Below are 8433 nucleotides of genomic sequence, written 5' to 3' on the forward strand. Positions count from 1 at the left end.
GGCTGGGTGATGGCTTAGTGGTTAGCAGTACTTCCTGCTCTTGTAGAAGAACCTCAGTTTGGTTCCCATCACCCATGTGCAGTAGCTTACACCACTTATAGCCACAGCTCCAGTTGGGGATCTGATATCCTCTTCTGGCCTCTGTGGGTACTTTTACGAGTACACAAATACACACACACACACACACACACACACACACACACATACACACACACACACACATGCCCGTACAGACACATATACACACATGTATACACACATGCATGCATACATAAATAAAAATAAATTAAATCTTTAAAAAATGAAACCTGTGGCCGGGCGGTGGTGGCGCACGCCTGTAATCCCAGCACTCTGGGAGGCAGAGGCAGGTGGATTTCTGAGTTCGAGGCCAGCCTGGTCTACAGAGTGAGTTCTAGGACAGCCAGGGCTACACAGAGAAACCCTGTCTCGAAAAAAAAAAAACCAAATCCAAAAAAAAAAAAAGAAAGAAAGAAAAAAAAAGAAACCTGTAAGCTGTTCCCTGTGGGTTGAGGATGACGATAATCACTCAAGTCAAATAGCTTTGACTATAGAAGGAAATCTGTATCCAAATAATTGTGCCTACAATGCATTCCTTGGTGCAGAAGAACTGTCAACTCTTAGCTACTACGGAGGTAAAAATCCTTCGGTGATGTGAGGGACATTGAACTCCAATGTCTAAAAATTGTTCTTATTTTGGGTCTGTACCACAGTAAGAGCCAAAATTTTAAGCTCTACTAAAAACAAAAAACAAGCAAACAAAAAGACTTTATCTTTTTATGTTTGTTTAATAACATGTCCATCATTTTTATGATTGATATAAAAATACATATTGTGATGAATATAATAAAAAATAAAAAAGATTGATATGGGCAGATCCAGCCCATTGTGGACAGAGCCACCCTTGGGCAGGTGGTCTCTAGTATATAAAAAAGAAGCCAGCCATGGGGAACGAGCCAGTGAACAGCCTAACTCCACAGCCTCTGTTTCAATCTCTGCCTCCAAGGGACCTACCCTGCTTTAAAGTTCCTGATTTGGCTCCTTTCAATAATAAACTATGATTGGGATGCATAAGCCTAATAAACCCTTTCCTCCCCCGCCCAAAGGAAACCAACTCAAACCCAAGAAAGCAACTGACAGAGGTTGCTGGCACAGAACACGTTTAAGGACCAGTGCTGTGGCTCCAGACGAGCCCGCACACCGTCGATTTTGCTGCTGACTTCTATAAGTTCACTTCTTATTCTCTATGCTGCTGCAAATAGGTTGTGTGATATAATTTTGTAGAATGCATTTTCTGTCCACCGTACACATGTCTGCATGCTATTTTTTCACACCTCACTGTTAGTGGCTGCACGCCGTCCATCCATTTGGTCCATGCACCCCAACTCTCCATGCCTCCTCTGGTTTCCCACCAAGAATGGACTGAATCTGTTGCTTTTATATGTGATGCTGGCATTAGCACCTTCACTGAGGGTGTTCATCCTTGTTTCAGATGGTTTTCTACAGCTCTGTAGCAATGTTCCCAGGATACACACTGCCTAGACTCTGCTTAATGCCTCTTTGGTTCACAGGAAGCTAGACACATGCAAACATGGTAGAGCGGATGAGAGAGGACCATTTGAAAGAGGGAAAGAGGAAAGATGCAGAGGAGGAAGATGATGGGAGAGCAGGGTCCCAGGGTGCTAAGTTTGGGATGAACTCATTTTGTCTCTGCTTCTCAGACTTGAGCTGGAAGGGTAAGTCAAGGAAGACCATCCAGGAAGAGGGGAACAGCAGAGGAATCCACATGTATTCCTTGATGGTGGCATTTTTTTTTGAGTGCCTAGGCTACCACACCACATCCTGAGAACGTGTTAGAAAGAAGAATCAACAGTTCTACCATGTGTTGCTAGACCTCAGCTCTGGAACATAGAAATATCAGTTTGAAAGCCGTCTTGGCCTCTACAATACCCAATGATAAATCATTGCCTTGGATAGGACTCGTGTGTGAAACTCCTGCAGGTTGTACAGCATGGCTATTGGTCCATCCATAACCATACAAGCCACAGCGGCACATGCCGTGGTATGCCACCCAGACCCCTAAAGGACAAAGGCTTCCTCCCCATCACTGGTGTTCTCCCGAGGCTAGTCTCCCCTCTAGCCTGGCTGATTGATGTGGGATAGGCTAGCCTGGTCTCCCTGTTAAGCAGAGGATACTGGGCGTCTTTATTCAGCTCTGTGCTGCCCAGGGGCCAATTACAAATATATCACAGCCCTGTCTCTCTGTGTCACTGGCTCTCCCTTCATAGGTGGTATCAATTTCCTGTGCTATTTTCTACAACAAAAGCCATTTCTCAGGGTTTGGAATTTGACCCCTAAACAATCATGTATCTTTCTTTCTCCAAATCCCAGAGGACACAATAGGGAAAATACCTCAAGATACATGGACTGGCTAGGGTTTTCCGAACAGGACTCCAGTTGCTTGGGACATAATGCTAACAATGACTAATGGGACCTCCTGAAGCTAGAAGGCAGAGGCACAGGCAACAGCTAGCCTAATGGGCTAAAGACACAGCTCGCAGAACCTTTGCAAGCCTCACATCCATCAGACAAGAATTAGCTGGAATATGAAAAAGAAGAAAAAACCCAAACCAAAGCCCAAACAAACCTCAAGAAACTAAACAAGAATCGAATAAGCTGACACTAAAGGACCCGGTGAAGAGAGCAGAGTTCTCAAACGATGAAGTACAAATGTCCGTTAGACATATGGAAGGCTGTCCAACCTTCCTTACCCTCAGAGGAACGGAAATTAAAGCTACAGTGAGAACACACCAGAGTGGCAGTCACTAGAAAAGCAAATGCTAGTGACAACAGATGCTGACGCAGAAGGGGTGAGGGGCTTGGTGGGAATGGAATCCACGCTGGCCTCTGTGGAGATCAGTGTGCAAATTCCTCCCAAGCCCAGACTAGGGGATGGGAGGTGGCTCAGGGATAACGGTGCGGATTCATTGTGTAGAAGACCCACGTTCTGTTCCAGGCATTCATACTGGGCAGCTCACGACTTCCTGTAACTCCAGCTCCAGGGGATTTGACTGGGTTCTCCTCTGGACCCTCTTCTGGACTCTATAGGTGCCTGCCTGCATACATGCTCACAGACACAAACATTTAAAAAAATAATAAAAAATCTTCAAAAACTTAAAAACAGACCTACCACATGAGTCAGCCATACAAATCTTGGGTGTGTATCCAAAGGATCAAAACAGACACTACAACAGGCACTTGCACATTAGTGTTTACCAGACCTTCACGCACAGTCACGAAGTTATAGGACCAACATAGGTGTCCAACCACAGTGGTTTATATACACAGCAGAAGTGACATCGGCCATAAGGACGAAATTTTATCTTTATAGGACAGTTAATGGAGGCAGAGATCATTATTTATAATAAATTAATTAAGCCAATTTCAGAAAGACGATGTTTTCTCTCTTACACGATTCCTAGATTTAATATAGCTATGTAAAGCCATGCATGTATGTAATGAAGGTAGAAGTGAAACTGTCCAGGGAGCAGGGGACCTAACTGAAGGGGAAGAAGAGTGCAGGTGGGGGTGGGGAGGAATATACTCAGTGTATATTACATATGTATGTCAAAATGTCCATATGTAATGGGTGCCAGATGCAAGGTATAGACAAAATGAAAAAATTAAATAACAATAAAATAAACTCAACAGGAAAACAGAATTCAGTTGTAATGCTCTGGAAAAACTGTTTCAAATTAGAATTTAAGATAAATCTGTACGTATTTTCTACAGGTACAAAAAGGACCCTGCATGCAGACTACAGATTAGTTTGTAGACGGCACTAATCTCTTACCGTCTTCTCCCCCTCTTCTCCCCGCCCTGACCAACCACTTATCATCACTTATTCTGACCTTGGAGGACGATGTTTTAGAACGGGAAAGAACCATCGGAGGTTTTTAACATGAAATGTTCCATTCTCCTCTCTTACTGCTGGAAAATAGTGGAAAACCCTTTGGATTCCGGCAGAATTTTTATCAGCAGGGCCTTCGAGTCTGCCCTGCACACCCGCTGGCTCAGCCTGCATCGGCCAGCAGGGGGCAGCACCACTCTGCGGGATCCCCTCTGGGCTTTGCTGATCTAGTTAGTTCCCAGTTCCCACTGGCAGGCGGACCCCACACAGTCAGTTTTGCACCACTCTCAGTCTCCAGCCTTGGAATGCTGGAGGTGTGTGTACCTTCAGGAGGGCGTGGCCAAACCAGGAGGCTTGACTCAGTTTGCAGTACCCGAGTGTACCTGAAATGCACTCTGGCATTTCAAGTAAAACTGTCAGGCTGGAGACTGAGGCCACTTCAGCTTTGCTGGACACTTTACAGTCTGCTGAATGACATCTTCCTCCCTCTCTCATCCTTGGGAGCTGTGGGAAGCCAGTGTACACACACACACACACACACACACACACACACACACACACACATCAGTATGCACAAGCTAGAAGCTGCTGGAGGAAGGCTTTCTCCTGGCGCTGACCCAGGGCAGAGCTGGGGGTGCAGAACTCCTTCTCCAGCTTCACCCTGATGAAGCCCCTGCACTCTTCTACTGGGGCAGGTGTGTGTGTGTGTGTGTGTGTGTGTTGCCATCCTAGAGTTCAGGCACATTGGATACTACCTTCCCATAGACCACAGCACTAATACACACCCTTCTATCCCTGAACCTCCTAGGGGCTGTCCCCTTTCCCCATCCAGCTGACGCTGAGTATCAGAAGGGAGGGATTTTTCTTAAAACGAACAAACAAAAGACAGAAGAAAATAAATGCACTGTACTCCTCCCCAATGCCCAAGTGGAGAGCTTGCATTGGGCAGGAGTTTCATGAGACAGGTGGCTTTTCTGGGTCCCTTCCAGTGATTCATGGCAGTAGCAGGGACAGACCAAGGGGCTTGTCACCACATAACTGTGTCCAGGGTCCAGGAAGGGCATGTGACCGACCGCTATGCTGAATACACAGGCAGCACAACCTCAAAGCCTGTGTCCCTTCTCTCCTCTCCTGTTTCCTCTCCCCTCCTCTCCTATTCTTTCCTTCCCTTCACCCCCTCCTCTCTGTATTCGCTCCCCTCCATTCTTTGCTTGCCTCGGACGTGACTGACAGCAGAAAGAATCTCTCCTTCCACGTTCATTTTGCTGCCACAGGCAGGATGGTCTCAGCATCAACAGCCCCTTTACCCTGGTACCCTGCCCCATACACTCATGCCGCAGCGTCAACACTAAAGAACTCGGAAATTCCTCTGCGGCCAGAGCTGTGGCCCAGGAAACAGCCCTTCACAGACAGTGGTTTTTCAGGGGAAATGCCTCACAGCCTGCCGCCACTGGCCAAGGAACACGCTCTAGCTTTCTCAAACAGCACTGAAATCTGCTCTTTATTTTTTTCCAATTGTTCTCTCCAAAATGCCAATGATATCTGTGAGCCCGAAAAAATTATGCCGCTCTGCTAATCCTTCATGGCACAGAGCGGTTCTCACTCCGCCTGTGATGAACAGATCTCTGGTCCAAATGGGACCCAGGCTAGGCAGCTCTGCTCTGCCGGGTGACCCTGGGAGAGGCGGAGGGGGAGGAGGGAACCCAGGGTCCACTGAGAGAGGGGCTGGTCCCTCAGCAGCCGCAGACAAAATGGCACACTGACCCAGTTTTCTGAGGATTGTGTCCAAAGAGGGGCCAAGGGAGGGCTGAGCCCTGGGTGATTAGAGACTGAATTCCCAGCGGACACCTTGCCCGCTCTGGTGGTCCCTGTGTCCCCGGATTTCTTTCACTCTGACGCTTGCCCTTTTGAACCCCTGGGGCGGGGTGGGGTAAATGACCACCCACTTTTTCTCTAACTCTTCTTGCCACCTGCTCCCTACAGGGTTCTGCCCTGTGCCCTGTGTTGCCTTCATCAAGATCTGGGCTGCTCTAATTCAGCCACAGGAGCATGGCCCCTCATCAGTAATTCATTGGCACCCTGCCTCCACGGACATAGGGTAGGGGACCCGAAAAACTCAGATAGATGCTTCTGGACTGTGGGGCAGCAGAGTTCTGGATCGCTATCCTCAGTGGAGGACAGAGGAGAGGAGGGGAGGGGAGAGGAGAGGAGAGGAGGAGAGGGGAGGAGAGGAGGGGAGGGGAGGGGAGAGGAGAGGAGGGGAGGGGAGAGGAGGGGAGAGGAGAGGAGGGGAGGGGAGAGGAGAGGAGGGGAGGGGAGGGGAGGGGAGGGGAGAGGAGGGGAGAGGAGAGGAGGGGAGAGGAGGGGAGAGGAGAGGAGGGGAGAGGAGAGAAAAGGAAAGGAGGGGAGGGGAGAGGAGGGGAGGGGAGGGGAGGGAAGGGGAGAGGAGAGGAGGGGAGGGGAGGGAAGGGGAGAGGAGAGGAGGGGAGGGGAGGGAAGGGGAGAGGAGAGGAGGGGAAGGGAGGGGAGAGGAGAGGAGGGGAGGGGAGAGGAGAGGAGAGGAGGGGAGGGGAAAGGAGAGGAGAGGAGCGGAGAGGAGAGGAGAGGTAAAAAAGGCAATGACTGCAATCCAGACTAATTCCAGAAGCTCAGCACACTTCAGGGGAGAAAGGCTCTAAAGGATGGGTGTTTTCCCACCACTGCCTTACTGCAGAAACAAAGGAAGCAGGACGTGGCTGGCTTCACAGACTCCCTCTTCACAGCTTCTCATTCTGTTTCGACAAGACATCTGCTAAAGCTGCTATTCTTAAACCCTGTGTGCAACCTCTGACTTCCTGTAGCCACCACACATGCAGGAAGCTGAGAACATGCGCACCTGGTGGGTGGTGAGGCCGGGAGGGAGGGTGGGTGTGGAGATGGGGAAACTGTGAATGATCTCAGGTGGGTCCTGGCCTGGCACGGCTACCTGATGCCACACAACACAGCCAGGGGGACTTGCATGGCTAGGGCATGTCCTTCATAGCAAGGCCAGCCTGGCCTTCAGATGCCCACCTCTGGGACATGTAGGGGGATCACTAAGAAGGTCCCTACGGTCCTTCCCCCTGTGGTACCCAGAGTTTGGTTTACATGAGTAGAGAACTTGATTGCAATTCTGAATAAGCCCAATGCCCCCCTCCCCATGTTCTGATAGCAATTGAAGCAAGAACAGTGATAGAAGTGCGTAATCCTAATCTCAGAGAAGCCATGGGGCCATGCAGGAAGAAAGGCACTTTATACAGGGTGCTTGAAGATGGGGTGCCTACAGGTGGGGTGTCTGAAGATGAATCAGTGAATGGACAGGCAGTCTCAGCCCCTGAACAGTAAGAGCTGCGTATTCGAATCTCCGTCCCAGAATTTGCCATGCACCCACCACGTTGGTCCATTCAGTTGACCTCTGTGGGTCTTACCGCTCTCATCACTGGGGAGGAAATGGCCAAGTCCACATGAGATGACCGGGAAGAAAGAGCGAGGTGTGAACATCAGGGGTCTAGCCTCATCTGCACACAGCACGTGCTTGATAAATGTGTACTCCTCTGCCTCTTCATTCCAAGTCTTCCAGGGAGCTCAGGGAGAACTGGGGAGTTCTAAGCCACCAACTTCCTTCACGGGACCAGTTTTATTGTATGCATACTGGATGCAGCGGTCTTCTTCTTTTACAGACCATGTGACAATCCCCTTCCTTGTTCCTAGGCGGGATCTCCAGCAGGGCCTGGGTTCTTCTTGGTTGAATTTGGTCTGAGAACAATTTCACTTTGGGATATGGGGTAAAAGTTCTCAATCTAGCCCTAAAGTTGGAGCGCCTGTTCAACCCTGTGAATACCTCTGTCACTGGTAGAGTTGCTCTCTGGGTGGCAGCAAACCGCCACCTGCAGCAGACCAGAAGGCTGGTCCGATGTCATGCTGTGTCCCCTCCTTTGGTTGTCCTGCTATGGTTTCTCCAGAACAAAAGGCAGGGGTCAGCGGGCACCAGAGAAGGGCACATTTCACGGGTGTAATCTTACTACTCTCTGGTTTCCAATGCCCCCAGCAGGACAGATGGCTTCTGGCTCGTGGAGTTGTTTGGGTGCTTGGGTATCTGCAGTGTAACTGTTGTGACTCAGGAAGGATCATGGGACAGCTTCATGCTTCTCGAAGCTGCTGCCAGATCAGATTGCATGCAGTTCGGTGCCGAGAGAGCCCTCAACTGGTCAGGAAGCCTCCAAGGTGGGTCATCGCCAACTGGCTTAGCCTGGTCACCAGCTGCTGTGTGCTTTCCATCCTTGGACAGAAGATCAATCTTATGGTGCCTACTTTACTACTTTGCTTCAGAGTTAGGAGTATCCCCTCTTGAAGGATCTTCATTAGATGACCACCATACTATATCAATGCCAAGAGATAGCTCGAGTTGGGGGAGGGGTCTTACATGTTCCCAAGGGTCCAGCAAGTACTCCTTACCCAGGAGTAAGATGAGACAGTCCAGGGTCTTA

This window comes from Apodemus sylvaticus, chromosome 1, assembly GCF_947179515.1.
Source record: "Apodemus sylvaticus chromosome 1, mApoSyl1.1, whole genome shotgun sequence".
NCBI classification, from domain to species: Eukaryota; Metazoa; Chordata; class Mammalia; order Rodentia; family Muridae; genus Apodemus; species Apodemus sylvaticus.